The sequence below is a fragment of the Lissotriton vulgaris genome, chromosome 7 (genome assembly GCF_964263255.1).
Source record: "Lissotriton vulgaris chromosome 7, aLisVul1.2, whole genome shotgun sequence".
NCBI classification, from domain to species: Eukaryota; Metazoa; Chordata; class Amphibia; order Caudata; family Salamandridae; genus Lissotriton; species Lissotriton vulgaris.
In genome coordinates, this window is record NC_141695.1 from 1,139,934,144 (window position 1) to 1,139,956,458 (window position 22,315).

General features: G+C 49.5%; 1 protein-coding gene across 1 annotated transcript in view; it reads right to left on the reverse strand.

The window, feature by feature from the left end:
- CREBRF (CREB3 regulatory factor) overlaps positions 1-22,315 on the reverse strand; it is a 422,767-nt gene that overhangs the window by 140,150 nt on the left and 260,302 nt on the right. The window lies entirely within an intron of this gene.

The following is a 22,315-nucleotide window of genomic DNA, read 5'->3' on the forward strand; positions in this document are numbered from 1 at the left end:
ACTTGGCTTTTTTGGTGGTCATGTCAATGTAAAACTTATCACACGGGCATTGCAGAGAGTAAATTGCATATTCCGTGTTACATCCCATGAGTTTAGTGATTTTATGTTCAGCTTGATTTTTACAGATCTTTAGACTCTTGCATTTGTGGCTATTTTTACACGCCTTACACTTAGTGCAAGGGAAAAATCCTACAATTTGTGGGGATTTGCAAGGTTCCTGTATTAAGGCACTGCTTAGCGAATCCTTAAGGGATTTCGCTTTTCTAAAGGTCATAATGGGATTTTCATTTAATACCTCTTTTAAATCTTGGTCCAATTTGAGGATACCCCAATGTTTATTGAGACTTTTCCTCAATTGCCACGATTGACAATCAAAGTTGGTAATGAATCTGATTTGCTCAGAATTCTCACGTATCTTGGGAACGAAGAGGTCCTTCCTGTGCATTTGTTCAACTTTGATTTCAGCTTGTTTGATCACAGTTTTACTATAACCTCTCACACAGAATCTTTGACACATAGTAGTCTTTTCTGCTTCGAAGCCCTCTTGGGAGCTACAGTTACGTTTTAATTTTCAGGTATGATGAAGATGCATTCTGCAGTTGGATCGAAATTGCCCACTCGGGCTAGACACCTCGAAGCACGAGCACTGGTTTAAGCAACACAGCTTATTTATTAATTTCACCCCAGTGACACTTGATATTCAACAGTCGATGTCTTAAATTAAGGGGCAATTTATTTCTTGTACCAGTATCGTGATCTTGCCCACTTGGGCGGTATAATAACGTTTTGCATAAAGCTTTGAAAAATATGCTTTGTATAATTTGCAATCATCATGTATTAGGTTGGCAGATTGTTTGATCCTTATACCTGCATTAATGTTTTGTTTTCTACGGCAACTTTGCGATTTGATTAATGGACTGCCTTTGCAACATAGTAACTTTTCTATGTCACTGTGATCACGGCACGGAAGAGATTGTAAATCTATCAATTTAAAAAGAATGGCCGCTAAAACAAATGTACCCGTGAGCAAGAAGTTTAGGCTTTGAAACGCGTAGGGTTTGTTTTTCCGTGTGCCAAGAAATATAGCACTTGAACATCATTGGGGCCCCGGTTCTGGTATTTTTTAATTACGAGCTTTCTGCACCAGGAGTGTGTTATATATATACAGTTTTCACTCATGAGCAAAGAAACTTGTTTGCCCACAGGACCTTCATCTGGCAGCAACCAGCGCACAGAGTATAGAAGATACTGAATCAGGGAAGTGAGTTGCACTGGGTAAAGAAAGTTCAACAGAAACCCTGCGGAAGGAGGGTTTCAATCACACTCCTTGCAGTCTCGACTAAGTTCATGCAAGGAGGAGCTGCAGCGGACGATGGACAATGAGACAAAATCTTCTCTCTGGTAGAGTGTGTGTGGGATTCAGCTGCTCCTCATCCAAAGAAGCAAATAATTCATAGCTGTCCACTAACAACGAAGGTGGACAGCAAGGAGAGATTTCTATCCTACAGAGATGGTCCACCATGAAAAAGACTCCAAGGAGTTCTGTAGTTGAACCAGTCTCCCTCAAAGTCTTGGCCAACAGAAAGAAAGTCAGGTTAACATAGTTCTAGGTGAAGTGTGCATCCGAAAGTGGGACAGTAGTCCAACAAAATAGCTGCATTTGGGATTCCTGAGAGGCTAGATCTGCAGACGTGTCTGCATTTTCTCATACCTATGGTGTTATAGGAGGGGATGAGGGCAGATGGTGTGACAAAACATTGGGAAAGTAAGGATTCCTGCAGTTTTTTTGGGAGGAGGCTCTCCAGTGAAGGAGTGAGTTACTTGCACAATGAGGTAGGTGGACTCTAATCCAGAGGGCTCCAATCTCAGGCAGAGAAAGAGTCAGAATATGAACTTGCTTGGTCAGCCTAATAATGTAACAGCACACAGAAAGTGCTAGTCTTTACTGTGCAGTGGAATTAATCGGGGCAAACGGAGTTGGTCCGTTAGGTCATGCCTAGAGAGCAAGAGATGCAATAGGCCTGCAGCAACATGCCTAGGAGGAGAGAATGGACTCATTCCTATGGTGCAATGAAACAGGTTGTATGTAACTGCAGAAAAACAGTCTTGTAAGCAGGTTCATTCACATTTTAAGGGGTCACTATTAAACCACTTATGCAGGGCTAATGATGTGGACTTCCATGCAGGGTGGGGAGAAAATGCCCCACTTACTCAATGGCAGAAAGGGTATGAAGTAATTTGTGCAGTGGCTAAGAACCTGAGCTCAAATCCTGACAATGGGAGAGTTAGGGGGATTAAGGGAAACTGATGACTGTTCCCCATGCAAGAGAAAAACACACCACAAGGGTCTCCTTCAGCAAATGGTCGGAGACACAACAAGTATAGCTTAACCCTTTCACTGCCAGGGTGTTTCAACATCCACGTATGAATTTAAAAAACGAAATTACCATTTGGTTGTTAAGTACTTGTACCTCCCATGTGTCTTTGTGAATCCAATGAAACTGTTTTTTGAAGCAGATTGAGGGCTATGGATTGGTGGAAACCCTGCATCAGAATCTCACTCATGCCTGAAAACTTAATGAAAAACGTGCAGATATAGTAGTTTTTTAGGTTTAAAGTAGTTTATTCAGCGTGACACACCAAAACAAATACACAGCAGCATAGGATCGGCAGATGAAAAGGAGCATAAGTCTGGCATGACACAACATTTTAATACAAACGCCACCCCCACCCCAACGTTCAATTGCCCAGCCCAAATTCCCCCCCCCCCCACCCACTGTCCAGTGCGCTACTAACATGCAACCTATACCCCAAGGCTGTTTTCCTATGTAGCAGAGTATCCCGGAGGCGCCAGGTCCTCGCCGGAGAGGCAGAGGGGGGCAGGCAAAAAGAGGCCTCAACCGGAGCGTGATCCGACAAGGTAATTACCCCCATGTCCACGGCGGATGCCAGAGCCTGCACTGGTGAGGTGACCAGAAGATGATCAAGCCTCGCGTAGGTCTTGTGCGCGTGGGAATAGTACGAGTAGTCCCTATCTACGGGATGCATGTGACGCCAGAGGTCCAGGAGGTCCATCTCCGCAAGCCTAGCCCTACAACCAGCTGAGAATTCCCCGACTTGCGGGGAGCGCTGCGCTGATCTGTCTACAACTGAATCAAAGACCATATTAAGGTCTCCCCCGAGAAGAATATGCCTGTCCGGCGAGGCAGTGATCTCTTCTACCGCAGATTGCAAGAACCGCTCCTGGTTGTCATTGGGACTATAAAGGGAACCTATTGTGAATGTAATTCCCCCCACCTTGAACCTGTGCGCCAGCAACCTCCCTTTTATTTCTGCGAATTTGTGAATGTGTTCCCCTCTAAAGTGTCGAGCCACCAGAGGAAAAAAACTGGTTCGGAAATTTATGAGAGCGTAACCTATGTGTGTCCTGCGGTAATAAGTGTGTTTCTTGAAGGAGGCATATGTCCGCTTGAGCATTTTCTAACAGGGAGAGCACCGCCCGCCGCTTAACGGGATTGTTCAGACCCCGAACATTCAAGGTCACGACTTTAAAAGTGTGAGGAGGCATAATGGAAAGTGTATGTAGAGGCGTTAGCGTCCTGCGTGGGGGTCGTAGTGGGCGTGTGTACCCCCCCCCAACTCAAGCAACAAAGCTATCAGCCAAAAACAATAAGCAAAGCCGCTCCCCCTTACGCCGAGCAACCTAGCACCAGCCATGAGCCCTAATGTGACCGTGACTCCCCCCACACACCAGCCAGCTCCCCTCTCCACCCCCACACTCGCCTCCCCTCCTTCGCTGATCAGGACAAGGTGGAGAAAAACAGGCAAAGCAACAAATCCTAGCGCAGCGCACTGGACAACCCCTTCCCCCACTCCCAACTCCCACAACCCCTCCCGGTTCCCCAACACCCCAACACAAGCCCCTTTACCCCCAGAACTCCGTCCCCGTCCTCCCAAAAATGGAGTCAAAGGAACCATTGTCCAAGCCCGGCCCAAACAGGCAAGTCTATGGAAAGTCTCAAAAGTGGACGTCCAGCCACCACGCAGCCCCCGCTCCCCCCCCCCCCACCCACGCCCCAGGCCCCCAAACCTGCAGCTCGGAAAAAGCGATGTCGATCTCCCCCCGGAGAATTTCTAGGCGGTCTAAGCAACCTCTCCAGTCGCCATTTCTCTAGCGACCCCTCTCACAGCACTATCCATTTCAGCCAGGATAGTAGGCGAGTCAGGTCTCACCGAAGAAGTCGAATGCCTGCGGCCAGGGACCGATTGCCAGCCATCCCTGGTGACTCGGCGGCGATGTGGAGTGGGAGCGTCTTCGTCGGTCGCTGTAATGCCCAGTACAGCACAGGTGTCCTGGAGAGAGCACAGCTGATGCAATGTTCCGTTCCAGCGGAAGATGAGGCGGAAAGGGTGACCAAGAGTATGGAGTGTCATGTTCCCGCAAAAAGTCAGTCGCAATTTTGAAGGACTTGCGTTTCTGTAGGGTGACCACTGAGAGGTCTTGAAAGAGGGTTACCCTATGGCTCCTGAACTCCAACGAGGATTTAGTGCGAGCCACCCGGAGGATTCTTTCTTTCAGGGTGTAATCCGGCAGGTAGGCCAGGAGGTCGGGAGGGGGCACCGGGGACCTGCGCCGCGGGCCCACTCTATGTGCCCTGTCAATCCTGATAGAAAAGTCAGTTGGTTCATCCAAGATATCCATGAACAGATCTTGCAGGTAGCCTGCGGCATCCTCCCCTTCCTCTCCGACAGGAACACCCCGGACCCGGATGTTGTTTCTCCGGGAACGGTTCTCCAAATCCTCCACGTGCGATTGGAGATCGATTTGTTGGTCTCTGAGCCTGATCACCTCCTGCTGAAGCTGCGCGAATTCCTCGTCCCGGGCATGGCCAGCCTCTTCCACGGAGGTCACCCTTTCTCCCAAGCCATCAACCTCTCGCCGCACCTCTCGCACCTCCCCCGCCACCTCCTGCTTGAGCGCCTGAAAGTCCTCTCGGATAGAGCTGAAGAGCGATTCAAGGAAGGATCTGGTGACTGGCGGCTCCCCTCCGCTCGCTCCCTGGGAGCTGCTTAACTGTCCCGGGGAGTGCGGTCCGCGATCCTGCCGTGCGGTGCCCCTGCTCAGCATTTCCGGCAGGGTGCGGTCACCCTTCTTACCCCCTTTGTTACCAGCCATTAGACGGCGTTTCCCAGTCCCCACAAGTGAAATCCGCGTTGAGTGCGTAGCCGAGCCGCCAACTAGCCGAGCAGGTCCGGTAGCCTAAGTCTTCTGCGCGTCGACACCGCCGGGCGTTGTCTGCACCCTCCCTCCTGGGCTATATGTTCCCCAGGAACCCAGCCGAGCGCGCCAACCCAGGCACGACCTCAAGCCACGAAAGTTAGCCGGGCCTCCCGGAGCAGGGCACCCCTCCTTCAGTGCGCAGGGCCATCTCCGCGTATTCCAATCGCCACCAGGGCCGCCCCAAAGTCACACACTCCTGTATGAGCCAGCCGGGATCGTGACCACGCCGTCGGCAACCCGATGGGGCCCCAGGTCAGGTTGGGCCCACCGCTGACCGCTCAAGAGGCCTGGCGTAGTCCTCCGGTAATTTGGGCCTATCAGTTCCTCGACCCTCCCAGGAACACTAAGGAGGATCACACAGAGCTGACCTCACCTTCGCCACCAGACCCTGCTGCCTTCTGGAGCCCCGGGCTCATCCACTGCTGCCGGGCGAAGCAAAAAGAGTCCCCCGCTGACAGGCCACCCGGCTGGGGGGATGGGAGCACACCTCTCCGCTCCGACCTCACACCACCGCACCTAGGCCCACGGTCCTCCGGTCCCTGCAGTCAATCAGGCGCACCTCAGGCAGCCGACCCCCGGGACAGCAACCGCTAGGAGGCACAGACTCCCGCCTGGATGGCTCCCGCCTTGGGCCTCTCGCGTCTCCTCTCCGGGCACAGTCACCGGTAGACCCCGGCCAGCACTCCTCCGGCCCTCCGTGGGGAAAGATAAAGCCCTGCAGGGGTCGGCCGCGCCGCCAGCAGCCAGGGACGCAGCCAGTCTCGAGCGAGCTCCCCCCGCCAGGCACTCCACCGCTCCTCACCAGTCCCCGCGTTTAGGGGGTAGTCTCCGCACTCAAGTCCGGGCTGTTCAGGCCTGCGGCCTCGCTCAGCGCCTCTCGCGTTGTCCTTGCGGCCGCGACTCGGCCTTGCCACGCCTCCGGGCTTGGACAGTCACACCACTTTGCACACCCCAGGCTGCACACTGTTTCCCGCAGGGTCGCGCTGTAGCGGCGGCCCGACCAGTCAGGGCCCCACGCCGCACCAAGCAGTCCAGGGCCTCCGCTCTGCACTCCGGGCTCAAGTAGTCCCACAAGGCGGGCCCAGCAGCACTTCCGGTCGAGGCCACGACCTCTGCTGATTCCGGCTCTCGGCCAAATCGCGCCGTGTATGCAGTCTAGCACACCGATTGTCCTCGGAAGCAGGCGCTTAGGTCCCCTACCCCTTCCGCCGCCATTAGATAGCAGCGGGGGGGGGGGGAGATCGTCGGCAAATAGGCTGTTTAGGGGCCTGGGTCGGAGGAGATCGCCGAAGTCGCGTCCTCCTACTCCGCCATCTTGGCCACGCCCCCCATAGTAGGTTTTTAAAGATATTTTTTCATATTATTTTGCGTTTCTTAAATGGACAAGCATTAATGCAGGAACCAATAGATTGTTGGGCTGAATTTCTAAAGTCTGGCAATACCAAATCTGTGCAGTTTTTCCTAAGGAATATAGTTTGCATAATCAATTATCTACTTTTAAAGCAGATCCCAAAATTGTGCCAGCATCACTGTTTATGGTGCTATGTTTGCTTAGTGCCAAACTCTGGTTTGTACGGAAAGTTTAAAACCATTCTGCATCCATTGCACTGAACGGCTAGCTAGGAGGACACTCTGAACAGGTTTGTCAGATTTTCAGCATTTCTTAATCCCAATACAAGACGCCCGCTGTCTTTGGACTACGTTTGTGCTACAGAAATACCAAATACATATTAATTGCCTCCAGTCTACCTCATGAAAGATTCTAATCTGCCAAGGCCTGACCTACAAATTTACTCCTCTGGGTCTTGTAAGTGTCGGTGTACCAGACACTTATGTCTTCTACGGGTACAAGGTCCCTACAGGGACTAAACGTGGTACAGGGCATTTTGGAAGTATGGAAAGCAGCTCAAAGTGAAATGGAGGTTTAGGATACCGGAATTTGGTTACCGATATTACTCGCTGCCTGACTATGTAAATATACAGCAATCACATACTTTTTACATCTACTCCGCTATTTCTTTGACGTTGAGCACACAACTTTAAAGTATCGGACTACATTTACAATTCTCAAGTGACCTATGTAGTCTTCTAAGGGTCATTCAACATGAATCTACCGTCCTGAAGACGGTCTAACAGATGGCTTCACTACCTAGACCGAAACGTAGACAATTACACCTATTTTCTTAGAGAATTGTTTCACTAAAGGATTTGTTTTCTGTTTAATCAGTCCCAATTTACTTCAATGCACTATGTGTGATCTGCAGCTCATATGCCTCGAACGTTTATGTTTCAAAAAGCTTATACCTGTGTGAAATAATCTTTGGCGGATTTGTTCAAGTATAAATAAGTCCATTTAATTTCCGAAATTACCAAATGTAAGCTGCTGATTAGAGTTTACGACCAATGTCGAATTATAGATATTAGATTGAGTAGAGCGAAAAAAATCCCTTGCAGGCATCTTTACCTGCTAATTGATGTGTAAGTGACAGAATTGGAGAGTGAGTGTCTATGTGAATGGCTGAATGGGTGAGTACAGGGATGTTTGAGTGCTTATATGGATGTGTGTATGGGTATGTAAGTGGTTGTGTGAAGGTATGAGGGCTTGTATGTGTGAGTGTATGAGGGCGTGTATGGGTGAGTGAGTGAGTGCCTGTGTTGAGAGGCTGATTGGGTAAGTCAGTGGGTGTATGAATGACTTAGTAGGTAAATAAGATGCTGTGTGAGTAGCTGTAAGGGTGAGTTGTGGTTATGTGACTGGCTGTATGGGAGAGTAACTGGTTGCATGAGTGGCGGCAAGGGTGAATGAATGGTTGTGTGAGTGGCTGTACGAGTGAGTGGCTCTATCGAGGAGTTAGTGGGTGTGTAAGCACTGGTATAGGTCTCTGAATGGGTATGTCTGGATGTGCGGGCGAGTGAGTGGGCGTACAAGAGGTTGTATGGGGACCATGTCATGAGTGATTTAATATGTGAGGTCATAAGCACGAGTTTTGAACAAGTGTAATCCAAGGCTAACCATAACGTCCTTCTAACATATGGTTTTTTCAGTGAAGTTATAACGTTTTTTTTATTGTATTTGCCAACTATAACAATCCTGTAACCTTTGTTTTTTTCAGTGAATTTCTATGTTTTTTCAAAATCTATTTCCTGACTCTAACGTTAGCTTTTTTAAAGGGAATTTCTAGTTTTATACTAGTAGTCGCATTTGCAGAGTGGTGGACAAAGTGGCCAGGGCCTCCGTCGAGTTCTCAGGAATTCCGCTATGTCAGACTTACTGGAGGTAGCAGGAGGGCTTCCTGGCCCCAAAGGTCCCTCAGGAGTAAAGTGGACTTCATCCCCCAACCAGTAGTGCGCCAGAAGTTTGCAGAGTGGTGGTGAAAGAAGGCATGGCCTACAAATCACTCTTAGCAATCCTGCTGTGTGGGACTTACCTCCGGGGTAGCTGCCCCCCCCCGCCCGCCCCAAGGACGTCCATGGATGCCAAGAAGCCCTCTGGTTACCTCCAGTAAGTACAAAACAGTGGGTTTGATGAGAGCCTCCTGGCGCACTACTGCTTGAAGGAAGAAGTCCATGTTTGTCCTGGGGCCCTCAGGAGAAAAGGGGATGCCATCCCCCCCACCAGCAGTGTGCCGAGAGGTGCGTTTGCAGAGTGATGGAGAAAGGGGGTGTGATCACCGACCACTTCTCAACAATCCTGCTGCGTGGGGATTACTGGAGGTCTTGTTGGCCCCTAATTTACCTCGGCAGCCAAGGGGACTTCATCCCTCAACCAGACGCACACCAGGAAGTGCATTTGCAGAGTGGTGGAGAAAAAGAGTGGGGCCTCTGGCAAATTTCCAGGCATTTTATAATTTTAAAAAACTTTATGGGGGGTGGGGGGGACTATGTAGCCCCCTTCCTTTGGCCTATTCCGGCCCCCCCATCCCCCGGGGCCAGGCATGTTAAGAATGGGGGGGGGGAGAAAATGTGGGCCCCCCTACCATGGGCCAATGTTGCTCCTGCCAAGCTATAGCAAACAGCAATGTCTAGGGTGGGCACTACAAGACATTGTAGGAGCCAACCCTGAGGGGTGGGGGTTCCAAGGGACATATACGGTTCCAGGAGTGGGGGCGCACCCCTCCCTCTTTCCTTGACCAAGGGCCTGCCCCTAGATGGCGGTTCCCGGGGCCTAGAATAGCCCCCCTCCCATTTGTTAAAAACCATACTTTGGCCTGAGGGAGATGGTGGTCCCCGGGGCCTGGGTGGTCGGTGAGGCCCCACTTATCAAAAATAAAAAGCCCCGGGGAGGTGAGGGTTCCCGGGGTAGGAGGGGTCTGCCAGGCACCCCCATTACATTAGCCCCAGGGAGGTGGCGGTCCACAAAGCTGCATGGGAGCCCATACTGGACTACCCCACACGTATTCAATAATTAGCCCGAGGGTGGTTGTGGTCCCTGAATCTGAGGTGGGCCGAGCAGACCCCCGCATCATATCACATGTTGGCCCAAGGAAGGTGGTGGGTTCCTGCGGCACGGGGATGCCGCATGAGCAGACCCACATTACTAAAAAAAACTGGTCCAGGGACCTGGCTCACCCGAGGCTCTATATTAAATTAAGTGCAGGAGCCCACGCTTTGGTTTTTTCCCCAGCAGGAGTCGCGGTTCCAGCATGACTTCCGTTGAATTAAAAAAAAAAAAAAATATATATATATATATATATATATATATATATATATATATATATATATATATATATATATATATATGTATATATACTTTTTGGCCTCTTGGGGGTCCCAAGAGGCTTAGGGGGGTCAGCGTGTTTCTACCCTGCTCCCTTTTCTTCAATCGAGTCACAAAATGGCTGCCAACACGTCCTGGTTTGAAGTGTTGGCAGACAATCAGATCTCAGCACGAGATCGGGAGGGGTCCCCAGATATACAACAGGAAATTTCAATAAATATCACCGAAACTACTAAACGGATTCCCAGAAAGGGACCATCTCACAGGGAAAACCAGGACGGGTTCCCCAGCGGTCTTCAGCGCCAGGATACTCCATGGAGTCGCAGTGCGCTTTACAAGTACACCCACATTTACATTTACATATGTGACACCCCCCCCCCCCCAGTAGCCGGTCTTCTAATGCGTGTCTGTGACATTGTGAGTTCAGTGGTGCAGTGGTTAGAGAGCCCAGAAGAGTGAGGGACCGCACATAGGGCCCAAAATAGGGATGCATAGGCTTTAGCTTTCATTAGATCATCAGCACAATTGCCTGGGGGTCATGAGGTGGGAGGCACCCATTTCCCCCCAATAATGGATGTCTTGTACTTCCAACCAAGGGGTGGACAGCCCATTTTCTTTGCTTGCATCCGCGCCCACGGCACCATATGAAGTTACTTAAGTCTCGCCGTCTCTTTAGGGGTCACCAAAGCTTCTTTACCAGTGAATGTGTGTGTGTTAAGTCTCGCCCCAAAGAGAGCCCCTCGTTTCCTTCTCCCTGCACAAATTGAAAGCGACTTGGTCTGGCATGCGGAACGCGCAGCGCCCTGCCTCTGCAGGGTAATCATGCAGATACGTGCAGCGAAAATTGCATGGCTGGGAGCAGTCTTGTGCGCATTAAAAGCACCCTCTCCGCCTGAAAGGACATTCATAACTTGGCGATGCAGTTGATATGCAAGTCAGTAATACGGATTGATTAACGTATAAAACGGACCAAGTCCATTTGCTCTTATGAAAACCAACAAAAGTGCCTGGGCCCGCCCGGCCCTCACTGCCTCCCTCACCGAGCGCGGGAAACCCTGTCCACGGGTCCCGCACATGAGAAGTGAGGCCCAGGCTACATTAATACACCAATGTCTTCGCAACTGAGTAATACCATGAATGTAGCCCAAACGGACTTGTGCTTGCTACTAGAAAACCAGGTCGGCGGTGAAAGCGCTGCGTTTAAAGTGCACCAGGGCCAGCACGAACGCCATCTGTTTCCAATTAACGGGCGCGATAATTCAGATGGCGCTGATACTCACTCCCGAGAACCCTAGGCAAGAGAACAGAGAAGGCGGGACATGCACCCGCCTTGGGCCAACTGCGTGCTGGCTTTTTTTGAAAGACTCATGCAAAGCCCAATAGCAAGTGATAAAAACAAAACGAGCACGCACAAGTGTGTGCTTGGAGTTTAAAAGCCATTACTAAATGCCTCGCAGAGCAGCACATGCGCGCTGGTTCAGGCGAGACCTAAAAAGGGTGCATTCTGGACAAACAGCACCTCTTTGCCAAATTTTTTGTAATTCAGTTCATCAGTTCAGGCTGTAGCAGTATCTAAAGTTTCCCATGGAAATTAACATGGAGAAAAGGCGTTTTGGGTCTTCCCCCTTCACAGATCACCCTGAAATATTCAACACAGCAGCTGAAGTGAGTGGCAAAATAGTTTTGAAAAGGTCACGAGCATTCGTCAAACGATGCCAAAGTTATTGGCAAAACAAAAAAGCTCTTCCTATGGAAACTAGGTCCTAACTACATATATATATATATATATATATATATATATATATACACACACACTCACATATATATACATATATATATATATATACGTCCAAAGGTCGTAGTAGAATCCTGCCTTCTGCAGAACAACGAAGGAAGCGAGACCACAAAGTAGGTGCAGTTTCTTAGGGTGATTTATTCAGTGCAAAGAAGTCAAAGCCTGCAACATCGCCATGACGCGTTTCACCTCGAAAAGAGGCTTGCTCACATAAAGTGTCATGAACACAAACGAGGGTTTTTAAAGTGCAAGTACATAGTTAATCACACCTGTGCAAATTGCATTTTTTTCTCCAAAGAGTCATAGAAAGTGAAGACAAACTCCATTCCTTTAAGTCTAGATAGAGGGCATGGTGCCCGAAGGGTTCTAATGTGCAAAAACGCAATGTTTTAGAATAGTCATAGTTCTTATAAAATCTTATACAAATATAAATAAATTTCATTATATATACATATATACATGAGTACAAAAATATAGATCTTCATTGAACTATAAACAAATTATATTTCATATATATACATACATGGTTAAGAAAGAATTAAACCATAATTGGCAAACTCAAATGACTATGCCTTCATATATATACACACAAAATTAGTTCAGTATATATAGCACATTTAGTTTGGAGAACCCTCATTTATCCTCACTGGACGTATCCGCCTTCACTTATAAAAGGATGTTATGCCCAAGTGGGCATATACAAAGCAATCACACAAAGTGTTTATAATGATGATGCGCACTTCATAACAGCCTCTTTTAGTTACTGCAGAGCAAAAAAGTTTGTTTGTGAAGTGAATTAAGTGTCTATACTAATAATTAAAAACATGCTACAGTTAACAGCAGGTAGCAGAATCAGATAAAAGCTCGTAGAGAATAGCTATAGGGGAAATTTACTATTTACATCCAGACAACAATAAGTAAATACATACTTGGGGGGAAGATTGTGCTACAATAAGTTAGAGGCAAGTATAAAGATCCTCGCTATTGTTAAGACCTCCCGGGCTCTTAGTGTTGAACTCAAGAATGAATCTGGTTTCCAGGAGGCGCAATTTTGCGTCCCAGTTACCCCCTCTCTTCAGAGGCAACACTGTATCGACCAAGAAGTACTGTAGGCTACTGGGATCACTTCCATGCACAGCCTCAAAGTGCCTAGCCACTGGGTAGGCCTGATCCTTACCAGAGATCGCCCTTAAATGCTGTAATATGCGCTTGTGTGCCGGTGGGCGTGTGCTCCCAACATACTGCAATCCACAAGGGCATTGCAAGACATAGACAACATATTCTGTCTTGCAAGTTAATCTTTTGTTTATAATGAAGGGTTTATCTGAGAAAGGACGTTGGACCTGGGTTTTGTTGATCCCGTGGCGACAAGCCTTACATGTAAGACACTTTTTGAAGCCAGTGATGTTATCCATCCAGGACTTTGTGGGTTCTAACATGTTACTGACTAGTGCACTGGCAAGGCTAGGAGATTTGCGAAATGTTATGCTTGGTTTATCCGGTACCAGGTCCCCTATAACAGGGTCACCCTTAACCAGATTCCAGTTTTTATTCAAAATCTTTCTAATCTGGGAGTGCTGGTTGCTGTAGGTCACAATGGCTCTAGATGTAATACGCTCATTGTTATCCCCTTCCGCATTAGGTTTTATTTTTGGCATAAGTGCATCTTCCCTCGAGATATTCCTGGTACGTCTGATAGCTCCTTCTATCAGAGTACTGCTATACCCTCTTTGTAGGAATCTCGCTTTGCTGGCTTGTTGTGCCAGATCACAATCCAAATCGGAACTGCAAATTCTCCGCAGTCTCAGCATCTCCCCGTAGGGGATGCTGCGGATCAGATGTTGGGGATGCTGACTGCTGGCATGTAGAACCGTGTTGCCGGCAGTCGCCTTTCTATGCAGTCTAGTATGCAGAGCTCCCTCCCTGATATACACCTCCACATCTAGGAAAGTAACCTTTTCTTCATCAATGTGTGATGTGAATTTCAAGTTCAGATTATTTACATTCAATTGGTTTGCAAATTCAGTAGCCTCATCGTGTGTACCCCTCCAAATGAAAAACAGGTCATCAATATACCTCAGGTAGAGCACAACCTTGTGCCGCATTGTTTCCATGTGTTCACCCATCAGGACCTGCTCCTCCCAAAGCCCCATATGGAGGCAAGCAAAGCTTGGGGAGAAGCAGGCCCCCATGGCCACACCCCTCATTTGCTGGTACATTTGGTTATTAAAAACAAAGAAATTTTGTTCTAAACAGATTTTCAACATACCAACAAGCATTTTGTTATGTTGTATATATTCAATGGGGCGTTTGCCAAGGTAGTGTTCAACAGCCTTAATACCATCACGGTGTCGGATTGATGTATACAAAGAAGATACATCCATGGTAATAAGTAGGAATTCATCGTCCCAGGTAATTGAGGCCAGTTTGCACAAGAAGTCAGTTGTGTCCTTTACATAAGAACTCAAGTTCGTTACCCACTCCTGTAGAAAGTAGTCTATATAACGAGAAATACATTCCGTAGAGCTGTCTATGGCCGATATTATGGGCATGCCAGGGGGCACAAGGGGATCCTTGTGCACCTTCGGAAGAAGATAGAAACTGCGGATGACTGGATAGTCCTTCTTTAAGTATTTGTATTCATCGAATGAGATGAGACCACCGCTGCGCCATGCCATTAGCTTAGAGTTCTGGTCAGCCCACGCTGCTTTTACAATTGATAAATTGCTCTTTTTATAGCAGTCAGTATCGCCCAACTGGAGTTCTGCCTCCTTGATGTACTCTTCCCGCTTCCATAGGACAATATTGCCGCCCTTGTCGGCAGGCTTAACTATGACTTTGTCGTCATTCTTCAATTTCTTAACCAGATTGTAATAGCAGGCGTTTTTTCTGTTGATGACTTTCTCTTTGTTGTTGGAGGCAATTGGAAAGGGGCGACCACTCGGTCCCCCCGAACGTATGGCGGAGTGCCTCGATCCCCCCGGGAAGCCATTTTTGGGCGGGAGGCGCGTCTCGGCTGGTATGCCCGAAGCGGCGTAGCCGGGGCGCGCTTTTTCCCGCCCTAGAGTGGGCTGGCCTAGACACTGACGCAGCCAGCCACGCCCTCCGGGCAGGCAGGGGCGGGTTTTCGCCCGCCCTGAAGACGGATAAAAAGGGACGCAAGACCGAAGACGTCCTCTTGTTCTTGTGCTCTGAAGCTGCACCTCCTCGCTACACGTGAGCTCGGGACAGAACGAAGAGCCAATTTTGAGCGTTTTGATCTTTTCTTTGTCTTCTAGATACTTTGTCGGAGAAATGCCCAAGAAAGGCGCGAAGAGAATGACGACTGATCAGATGGTTCGGGTCCTCGTCAAGGAGATGTCCGAGATAAAGAAGCGACTGGCGGAGCGAGACGGGGAGGAGGGATCGGGGCGTCCACCGGCTGGAGGGAAACCCAAGAGGCCAAGAAGGGGTCCGGCCGGGGGAGACGTCCCGGTTCCCTCTGCCCCGCTCGAGGCGCCGACCCCGGTACCGATGGAGGGGAATCCGATCCCCGTCGTCGTCACCCCGACATCTAACGAGGATATGCCCCCCGAGCTGGCGGCACAGCTAGCAGCGTGGTTGGGCGATAGTAGTGAGGGCGCCACGGCTGCCGAGGCACAGGCGCTGATGAAACAGTTGCGCGAAAAAAGAGACGCAGCCAAGGTGCCCGCACCGGCGGCAGTGATAGACAAGCCACAAGTGACGGAAGCAGCGTCCGGTGCAGGTAAGCGGCCATTGCCGATCGCAAGGGATGAGTCAGCACCCTCTCGTAGAGAGAAATTGGGTCAACATGTTCCTTTGGCAATAAAGGAAAAGATCTGGGCGGGGGATTACGTGAACATTTTCTCCTTGCTTGTCGATCATTATGAAGTGGAGCATGTTAAGAGTCAGAAGGACCTAATGCATCCGAGTGTTTGGCGCGCAAAAATGGCCGCCTTTAAGGTGAATGAGAATATTGGCAACTGGGGCAATGCTTGGGGTATTTTTACATCGATTTTGGGAGAACGTAGGCCTGAGTTGCTACCTGAGTTTCCAATTTATCAGTCACGAATTATGGGTTACTCAACATCGTATCAAGGTAACCACTGGTTCTGTTATGACAACCTTTTCAGGAAAGAGAAGGAGCATAACAAAAGTTTAACTTGGGACTGTTATGATTCTTTGACATGGGATAAAATGAAAGAGTCAGGGATGTTGAAAATGCCATTGGTGGGGAGCAATGTTGGTGAATACTCCCGCCAAAATGCGGGGACGCCCTTTCGGTCAGGTACGAGTACCGACGATTACTCGAGACCTGCCGGCAATACAGGGAAAAGGGGTTTCTGCTTCAATTTCAACAAAGGTAAATGTACTAGACCTCCGGGATCCTGTAAGTTCAAACACGAATGTAGTAATTGTGGGTCGTCCCATCCTGAGTCCTCGTGCAGAGCCAGAACGGGTGAGAATGGGGGTAGAGGAGGCGCCAAACAGGTCTAATATAGTCCGAGGGGCGCCTCTACCAACCCCGATTGATACCTTGGCGATGATTCCCTGGCTCAGTAAATACCCAGATCGTACTTCTGCTGGGGTGCTGCGGAACGGTTTTTCATATGGTTTCCGCATCCCGGTAGGGGACTTTCAGGGCGTCGGGACGTGCAGAAATCAACTTTCCGTCTTGCAGCATACAACTGTAGTGCAGGATAAGATCCGGAAAGAGGTTAACCGGGGTCGGGTCGCCGGCCCGTTTAGTGTACCCCCGGTACCGTATTTTGTATGTTCTCCGTTAGGGGTGGTCCCGACGAAGGACCCAGGTGAGTTTCGATTAATTCATAATCTGTCAGCTCCACATGGTCTTTCGGTGAACGATGCAATTGATCCAGAGGTATGTTCGGTGCGGTACGCATCATTTGATGAAGCAGTAGCCATTTTGAATCGCCTGGGGCCCGGGACGTTGATGGCGAAATCAGATATCGAGTCAGCGTTCCGGTTGCTCCCGGTACACCCAGACGACCAGCGTCTTCTGGGATTCATGTTTCAGGGATCATATTATTTGGATAGGTGTATGCCGATGGGATGCTCTATATCCTGTGCATATTTCGAGAAATTCAGTACTTTTCTACAATGGGTATTCACAAAGAAGACGGGTTTCCGAAATGTAATGCATTACCTTGATGACTTTCTGTTCCTTGGGCCCGCCGGAAATCACGAATGCGCCCAGGCCTTGGCTGAATTTTGTGTGTTAATGGGTCAATTTGGCGTGCCATTGGCACCGGGTAAAACTGTGGGTCCCACGACTTGCCTCGAGTTTTTGGGGATCGAGTTGGACTCTAGTGAGGGTTGTTTTCGTCTACCAGCTACCAAAGTGTCGAAATTCAGGGCAGCCCTGCAAGTTTGTATAAATGCATCTAAGGTTACGCTGAATCAGTTGCAACAATTGGTGGGGAAGTTGAATTTTGCCCTAAGGGTGATCCCAATGGTTCGCCCCTTTTCCCGTTCAATTGCCCAAGCGATGGTTGGCCTAAAGGAGGGTCATCATCGCACGAGATTATCGGCTGAGGTCCGCCAAGACATGCGTATTTGGTTAGCATTTTTGGCGGACTTCAATGGTCGAGTTGTCTGGAACAAGCCAGCCGTGTCCTCTGAAGAGCTGGGTCTATGGACAGATTCGGCGGGGAGCATGGGCTTTGGCGCCATCTTCGGCACGAAATGGTCGGCACAAAGGTGGCCCCCATGGTGGCACGAAGAGGGGCTGACGAGTAATATTGCTTTCCTTGAACTGTTTCCCATTCTGGTGGCCCTCAGGACCTGGCCCGAAGGGTTCAAAGATCATTCTGTCGTGTTTTGGTCTGACAATATGACCGTTGTAGAATGCATCAATAGTCAGGCAGCCCGTTGTAAACTGATTTTAAGGCTGCTCAAAGAAATTGTCTTACTGTGTATGCAACTGAACGTGATATTCAGAGCAAAACATGTCCCAGGGGTAATGAATCAGGCTGCTGATGCACTGTCTCGTTTTCAAATGCAGGCTTTCTCGGGTTTCCTTCCCTCAGCGGACCCAGAGCCGGCACCCTTCCCCGAAGCTCTATGGTCTCTCGGTGTCCCGAACTTCGTCACCTCGTGGGAGAGAGTCTAGCGCCAAGGACGAGGAAGGCATATGAAGGGGCGTTCCGGGCCTATTTAGCCTTTTTGGGGACTGAGAGAGATGGGCTTTGGGGTCAGGAGGAATGGGTAGTACATTTTCTGATGTCTTTGCGTAGGGCTGGGAAGTCGGTGGCTACGGCCCAAAGGCATCGTGCTGCCATTTCCTTTGTTGCCAGGGCCCATAATATCCAGGACCCGACGGCGTCTTTTGTGGTACAAAAGGCGCTGCGTGGGTGGCAACGCCTAGAGGGTCGCAGAGTAGATGAGAGGCGACCAATAGGTCTGGATAGGTTGTCCCAGTTGCTGGCCACACTCCCCGCCACATGCTCGTCTCAGTTCGAGGCATGTTTGTTCCGAGCTGCATTTACGCTGGCATTTCACGGGGCGATGAGAATAAGTGAGCTGGTTGCAAGGAACAAACAGGATGTGGTGGGGGGTTTGTGCCGGGAACACGTTCAGATCAGGGGTGAAGAAATGATTGTCTCCTTTGTCAGGTCCAAGACCGATCAAGACGGGATGGGGGACTGCACGATCATTCACAGGATCCCCGGGTCCTCCATGTGTCCGGTACAGTGTTTAGAAGATTACCTAGCACGAAGGGTGGCATCATGGGGGGGGACATTGTTGAGACACGCGGACGCCACCCCACTGACGAAGTTTCAGTTTCAGCGGGTGCTTGCGATGTCTATTACCGCAGCGGGCTTAGACCCGGGCGAATTCGGGACCCATTCCTTTCGAATAGGGGCTGCCACTGAAGCTACAGCCAGGGGTCTTAATGTTGAACAAGTAAAACGAGTGGGGCGTTGGTCCTCCAATTGTTATAAGAGATATGTGCGGTTGCACATGTTGTGAAGCTATAATAATGCACTCACGCTTCTTGTCTTTTGTTTGGTTTTCAGTTGCGCAAGCCTACGAGGCAGGGCGGACTATGCAGTCGACCCAACACCAGGCCAGCGGTCAGACATCACCGGCTGTGAGAAAGGAGGTGTGGGTCGTGGGCCACTCATACGTGAGGCGTGCCGCAGACGTATTCGAAGCAGGTGACATGATTCACGTACCTGGGGAATACGGGTACAGAGTGTCCTTCTACGGAAGAGGCGGTCTCTGTATTGACCAGTTTCAAGCATTCTTTGAGGGTTTGTTAGGGCGGACGAGGTCACCGCCGTCTATAGTCATAGTACATTTAGGGGGCAATGATTTGGTCACCACCGGTAGACGACTTCTCCTAGAGGCGATGCTTTCCACTGTAAGTTGGTTGGCAAGGAAAGTTCCGGGGTGCATAATTGCGTGGTCTCATATGATCCCACGAAAAGTGTGGCGGGGGGCTATCTCGATTCCTGCTTTGAACCATTCAGTTAGAAAACTTAATAACAAAGTGAGTAGGTTGTTCCGTTCCAAGACATTGCATTCTATCTCGCATAGTTGTATTAATGATGACAGTATGTATTTGGGGGATGGTGTGCATTTGTCACGGGTGGGGAATGAGTTACTCATAGGAGACTTCTTAGCTTGGTTAAAGACGTTAAAACATGACCTTTAGGTAGGAGTTTTGTGGGGGGTCCGGATAGCCGGTCAACTATCCGGACCTGTGGCGGTAAGGTCATGATCGGTGAGCACTAATTAGAAGATCCCTATGAGTGGGCGTCACCCAACACGGATGGGAGCGCTCGGGTGAGGTGGCCATTGGCCCCTCAATGGGGAGGCGGTCCCTTCTAAGGATGGGTCGCCGGAAGTAAAGGAAAGGCGGTCAAGGCCCCTTCCTGTGTAGGAGGGGTTACAGCCCCCTCCTGGGGAATTTCCCGGGGCCAGTGACATCTGCGACGGCAGATGCGGTAAGTTGTGTGGGGTTGGGGGGAGGTCTACGATACCTTCTAGATACCTCACACGAGTATTCGAACGACCTTTAACTGGCGTCGAGTTCTTAAGTGCCCCCGTCAAGTCAAGGGAAATTGGTAGTAGTTGCACTTGAGGTAAGCCTCCGTGCTGTCGCCCCTCCCAAGTGGGAGGGGTAAGTCTGGTTAGGGATCTTGACACCGGTTATGACCTTGCCGTTGGCCCTTAAACGTTAGGATGTACAATTTCAATATTTCTAGAGAATGTTTTGTAGGATGCTAGTTCGGCTAGGAGAACCTCTGTATTAGAGAATATGTTAAAGTTAGCCAAACAACGCAATGTGGTAACGAAATTGTACATAACATGAAACGTTTAATGTTTTTAATTTTGTTTTAATAAATACGGCCGGGAGGGTCACTCCCTCCCACTTCCAAAAACTTCAAGAACTGTTTCCGGTTTCCCTCCTTTTGGGGATTGTGTTGAGAGGGGGTGGCGGGTATCTCAGCCATATGGAAAGGGGCGACCACTCGGTCCCCCCGAACGTATGGCGGAGTGCCTCGATCCCCCCGGGAAGCCATTTTTGGGCGGGAGGCGCGTCTCGGCTGGTATGCCCGAAGCGGCGTAGCCGGGGCGCGCTTTTTCCCGCCCTAGAGTGGGCTGGCCTAGACACTGACGCAGCCAGCCACGCCCTCCGGGCAGGCAGGGGCGGGTTTTCGCCCGCCCTGAAGACGGATAAAAAGGGACGCAAGACCGAAGACGTCCTCTTGTTCTTGTGCTCTGAAGCTGCACCTCCTCGCTACACGTGAGCTCGGGACAGAACGAAGAGCCAATTTTGACCCACCCACCAGCCCCTGAGGACAGCCAGTTGTTTATAATAAAGTTGATCGATAATCAGACCCTCCAGGATATCGCGATTTCGCGATTTCGCGATTTGCCGCGAAATCGGCACTTTTGTAAAAATGCCGCGATTTTTACAAAAGTGACCGCGAAATCGGCACTTATGTAGAAATCGCTGCATTTTTACAAAAGCCGCTATATCCTCGCTATATCCTGGGGGGTCTGCTTGATCAGCTTGCCCAAGAAGTGTCCTTTGCTTGGATCCTCTGCCCACCTCGTATTGTCCGGCACCGAACTCGGTTATAGACCTCACAGATTTTAGCTGACAACCCAGTAACACATCTTATGGGGCTAACATAACGTGCGCTCGGCTGAAAGGGGGCATTGTGGTGCCAGTGAGATGCGCGCGGGCGACCCTGCCGGCGCTGGGGAGGAGGTTGCGCCATAGGAAGCCCCCTCCCTGCCGCCCTCCCAGCCCTGGAAGCATGCATCGCCCCTGTGCCAGCAGGGCTTCAAATGGGAAAAGAAATACGTGCAGGTATTCCCCCAAATAAGCCGTGGAGTTAAAACGGGACTTCTAGTAAGGGCTTAAGATGGAAACATTGAATCGATCGAAATGAAGGAAACGGAGTACCATCAAAACTGGGAAATGGCCACAGCTGTTATTTAGAGTGATTATAGAAGGAAGAAGTGTGAATTTAAGCACTATACATCAAAAGCAAATTTAAAGTGCATCGTACGAAGTAAGGATTATGCCCACAATTGCGTCATATATCATACATGCTCAGCTAGGACACATGGCATTTATTTTTCATAGAATGCATTTACTATTGTTGCAGATCGCTTTCCCCATATTGTTTTTAGAGGTGGCCAAGTCCATTACGTTCTGTAAAAGTATGAATGATAATGTGTTCGATTATAAACACACTTTTACCCAAGGATTTCCGTGATAGTCTCGCCTTTGTCGGTCTCTTCGCAAGCTCTTTTTTGTCTCTCTTGCACAATCTCTCCCCTTCCCATCGTCAACTGTGTGGTTAAAACGTGTCTCTCTATTTTTGCTCTCCCCTCTAATATCATATCCCCTGGCTTGGCCCCTATCTTTCACTTTCCATGTTTGTCCGGTGTCTCATTCTCCCTCCATTCACAGTCTCTTCTTGCTCTCTTCTCTCCGATGTCTCACCCTTCCCCTTCCAGCTTCCCTTTCTGATGCCTCTCTACTGTGCCTGCTTCTGTCGGCCAGTCTGCAGAAAGACGACGGAAGGGAGAACTGCTGGGGTCATCTCATCTGCTCGCAGCCCCTCTGGATTTGTCGGGACAGCCACGACTAGCTTTAAAATAAAACAACACAGTATCTGAGTGTACTGCTAATAGCTATCATTCATGAAACACAGCAGGTGGGCAGCAGACCCCTCAGTCCGGAATCAACTTTCTTGCGCTGGGCCTCACCTCCCGCTGTTCTGCACTAAACACAAGTCAAGGCGACAGGATTCTTTTAGTCCAAACTGCGATGTTTTACCCTCAAGATAAAGTACTCAGTGAATGGGCGATTTCCCGGGCGTCATTGTGCTGGGTAAATCGGCTCCACTGCTATCTTTCACCTTTTAATGCCGCAGGTGGGAGGGACCTCTAGGTAAAATGTCTTTCAATCTGCTGTGTTGCCAATTTTAAAAGCGGCTCAGTTTTAGTTTATAAAAATGGTCTCGAACTTAGA